Below are 4,692 nucleotides of genomic sequence, written 5' to 3' on the forward strand. Positions count from 1 at the left end.
ATTTTTTTTATTTTATTTTATTTTATTTTTTTATGTTTGCCTTTTTTTGTCTTTTTGTATATTAGACACAAACCACAGATCTCTTAAATCCAAAATCTTATCCCTATACGGAGGGGATACTTGGAGTGAAATCCTTTTACTCGAAAGATGTAGAGTGAGGATAACAAGAAGAGCAGCAGATCTGCATTTCAGAACAAATATAATAGTAAGGCGTTTATCCAGCTAAGCTTCTCTCTGATTCGGTCTGAAATCAAAGAAAATGCTACATTTATGAAGCATCCTCAGAACCTGAACAGAGACAATGGCATGGAAATTAGCGGAAGCTGGCTTCCTTAAGCTTCTTCCTCCTTAGTATTTATTCTGCCCTTTTTGCTCTTCTTGTATCATCATTCTTCAACCCTGATGATGGATCCCACTTGGGATTTGAAACGTTGGTATAAAGATGTTCAAACTGTGGATTCTCCGATCACTAATTCAAAACATTTTTTTATTTTTTATTTTATTTTATGTTTTATTTTTAATATATATTTTTATTTACGTTTTGCTATTTTTTTTAACTTTGTTTTTGTTTTTTTCATTGTTTTAATTTTTAATTTTATGTTTTCATTATTATTTTGAAATTTTAATGTTTTTTAGAGTCATGATAAAATCTCTTACACCATTATTTCAAAATGTTGAAAATTTACCCTAGAAAAAAAAAGAGTTATTCCACCATCAACACTTTTCGTTTTGAGGGTGTTTTTTGCACATAAAAATTCAGTTTTATGGGCATTTTTTAAAAATGTTGAAAATTGACCCTAAAAAAAAACCATCATTCTAGTATCAATACTTTTCATTTTCAGGGTGTTTTTTGCACAAAAAAATCGCTTTCACTGCCATTTTTAAAACATGTTCAAAATTGACCCTAAAAAAAAAACCATCGTTCCAGTATACACACTTTTCATTTTTAGCACTATTTTTCATGTTTTTTTGGGTTTTTTGGCAAGAGTTCTCGTTTCGAGTTTATAGTTCCCTTTCAAAGTTTACATTATTTTTGGAGGATGTGGTAAGCCTGCAACAATGTCGCTCTATGACAATGACAAGTCTGTGACATTGTTGTAAATCTAAAAAAATAAAAATAAAAACCGTTCAACGTAGATATACTTCCACCTACAATACCATGTCTTCAGATACCACTGTAACATATGAACACTTCCAGAACAACATCCCAATCATAGAGATCATATGTTGGACACCAACCTGTTGACATCAATTCCTAAATCAATTAGTTTATTGATGATTGTTGGCATCAATTCTGATACCATGCTTCCAACAATCTCCCCCTTTGGAATTCATGAAACCCTTCAACCACACTTCCAAACAAATCCTCTTTCAATTGTTGGCTATCTGGTCTCATTCTCGCTCTAGTGGCTGGCTCACCCTCCCCCTTTGACATCAATGGAAAAGAGTGACCAATCCTTGCTGAAAATACCATGTTGGCATGGATTGTTCTTTGCTGATATCATTTATTTTGTTGATGAACCACGAATAGATACAATACTTTCAAAATTATGATTAGGAACCATGGAAAATATGTTACCTCCTCCAACCAACATGTCAACCATGAGCTTCTTCATGTTGAACATGCTCCCCCTAAACATGTATTAGTTCTGTAAATAACTCTTCATGTTCTTGTACATAAGTATTTGATGTTGTTTGTTAGCGCTCGAATCTGCCTCAGGCTGAGGAAGGCAAAACTCGAGGCCACATCAAACCAAGATCAGCCTCGTAGCTAGCCCTACGAGGACAGGAGAGGGCTCTCTCCGGGTCTATCTTGGCAAAAGGTCTTCAAAGGATCTGAGATGACCAATAATTAATGTTGATCTTAGGCTAGTAAATAGATATGAAAAGGGGTTTTAATGAATGATGGGGTTTTCTGCGCTGTGGGACTAAGGACAGCATGAACAGAGATGTTAAATCCGAAACACAGATTATCTCAGGAGGCAAGACAAGCAATAAGTTTAGCATTCAATTTTGAAATTATATGGAGTGAAAAGACCGCTGCGAGGTTGACAAGGGCAATAGTTGAAACCTTATCAAACTGAAGAAAACATAGAAAATGAATACCTCCCAAGGCAGAGCAGTAAATGGATTCTGCCTTTCTCACTTAAAATTATTCAACAGAAAATGATTATGAAATGAAATGTAAAACATTACAAGCTACATATGAAACATAGGAAAAGACAAAATGCTAAATCCACACCACAAGAATCTCAGGAGTCAGAGCTGTATTTTTTCATTAAATCCCTGTCAAAATTTTTACAATGAAACTCTGTTCTCTCTTCCACACACCTTTCAGAACTCTCCAACTAAGTGATTTTTTAATACAATAAATAGACTCAACTCTGAAAACACCCATCGACCAAAATAAGGGATGGTTTTATCATCATTAAACAAACAAAACTAAAAAGCCAATCAGTGTTTCTGAAGATAGAATAGCACTCCATTTTCTACTCGAATCTATTGATAACTGATGAAGAGGTGGCACTTATAGGTGTCAATCCCATTACTGAAGATAAACATAGGCAATTGAATCTTGTTCTCTGCTGTGGCAAGTATTATTCATTTTATTTTAGGCGTATTTTGACTTGGCATTTTTCATTTGCTATTTTAAATAAAAACCAATTTTTAATAAAACTAGCTCTTTTACTTTTTATCTCCTTCTTTTTCACAATGCTCACGTGTAACTCCTTCAAAAGCAGCTGAAAGTTTGAAAGTTGATCTTCTCTATCTTGGCCAGCTCTTTCATGTGAAGCCAAGGTGTCAATATGGGTTGTGTAGCTGTTGAAGATGCAAAAATAAGTTGTTGCGTCTTTCGTATTATGTTACACATGCTTATCCTCTGACACGAAGTTCTCAAGATCAGATTGAAACTTAAAATCTATGCCTAAACTGCAAAAACTATGGCTCCCTAAAGCGGTAGTGTATGCTGCTCGTCTTATTTGTCCTACAATTCCAAGTTAAATGGAATGTATTCAAGCAGCAGTGCCAGCCGGTGCTTGCTTGTTTGCAAACACAATGCCTTTTTCAATGCTTGCCTTCAACTCCGACTTCAGAGCTTCTAGGGATTTCTGTTCATACTCAGTGAGCTGCTCAAGAACTGAGGAAATTACTGCTTCAACACCTTGCTTCCCAAGTTTAATCCTAGATGCAAAGAAAGGTAATTCTGTCAGTTCAAACTGAATATAGGAACACTCGTACACATCTGGATCACCATCAAGTGCACAGAGAGAAGATTCAACAAATCTCGCGGCAACATAAGCCATGGACAGTGTTGCAGATCCAACACCTGCTTTTTCTTCCACAACTTCAGTTCCCGCATTCTGAATTCTAACCGTTAGCCCTTCGATCTCCTCATGTTTGAATGTTACAGAAGGCTTTGTTTTGGACAGTAATGGAAGAATGGTGATCCCAGCATGACCTCCAACAACTGGCACATCAACATCGATAAGTCTTAGATTCTTTTTCTGAGCAACAAAAGTGTTTGCTCTAACAACATCCAAGGTGGTGACACCAAAGAGCTTTTTAGGATCATATACACCTTTCTGCTTGAGCACCTCAGCGGCAATGGGTACAGTTGAATTTACAGGGTTACTGATGATTTGAATGAAAGAATTGGGACAGTTATCTGCAACAGCTTCTACCAAATTCCTCACTATACCAGCATTGATGTTGAAAAGGTCATCTCGAGTCATGCCTGGCTTTCTTGGAACTCCTGCCGGGATGACTACGACATCCACACCCTTCAAATAATTTTCCAATTCAGCTGGCCCGGTAAAATCTGGAACCTATGCTGGAGTGTTACAGTGGCTGAGATCTGTAGCAACTCCTTTCACATTTGCAATATCATAAATATGCAAACCAGAAATCAAAGGAGACATTTTAATCAACAGTGAAAGAGGTTGTCCAATCCCTCCTGCAGTTCCAAGAATAGCAACCTTACATGTTGATGCCCGAATCTGACCAGCTTTCTGAACAATCTGTTGATTTTCTGTTGACTTTGACCTGCAAACTGAAGACCAAAGAACTGCATTTGTCTCATGACTAAAGAAGGATGCTTCAGATTCGCAAGCTACACCAGCTTTCAGGCCACTGAAAGTCTGGAAAACCTTCTTCATAGGAAAGCTAACTGCGGAAGACTGGAGTCCAGCCCCACATCGCCGAGTTTCACTAATGGGTGCTAGAAACCCAGAGACCGAAACTGAACTCATGGACAATGTTGCAGATGCCATTGTACTCTTCAACACCAGGAGCTTTCAGCCAAAAGATAAGTTCAACTATGGACAATGTGTTCTATGCGATTCTCCTCAGCTATGAATCAATCTCCTCAACTGACCAGCTGAGCCACAGACTCGTTGTTTTCCTCTTGACGGAGATATGGTCCCCAATCCTGCTTGAAAAGATAAACAGAGATACTCGCGTTGCCTTCGAAATCATACAGTTGTGACCCAAAAACTGGACTTTGATGAAGTTCATCCACCATTGATGTTTGTGCACCTTCTTGAATGTCCCTTTAGAAGCCTACTTGCAAGTCGATGGAGCTGATTTGATAAGAAATTGGGTGCAAAACAAAAAATTTCTGGGCTCTGTCACTGTATGGGTAGCGCGCCTACCCAACGCATAGCACACACTGTGTGCGTAGCGCCTGTGGTT

At 37.7% G+C, this 4,692-nt stretch overlaps 1 pseudogene; it reads right to left on the reverse strand.

Moving 5' to 3' along the window:
* Positions 1-2,950: 2,950 nt before the first annotated feature.
* On the reverse strand, positions 2,951-4,418 carry LOC149204968 (malate dehydrogenase, chloroplastic pseudogene; annotated as a pseudogene).
* Positions 4,419-4,692: the final 274 nt, after the last annotated feature.

The sequence above is a fragment of the Pinus tabuliformis genome, chromosome 1_2 (genome assembly GCF_031772625.1).
Source record: "Pinus tabuliformis cultivar Carrire ecotype Pingquan chromosome 1_2, CPIR1, whole genome shotgun sequence".
NCBI classification, from domain to species: Eukaryota; Viridiplantae; Streptophyta; class Pinopsida; order Pinales; family Pinaceae; genus Pinus; species Pinus tabuliformis.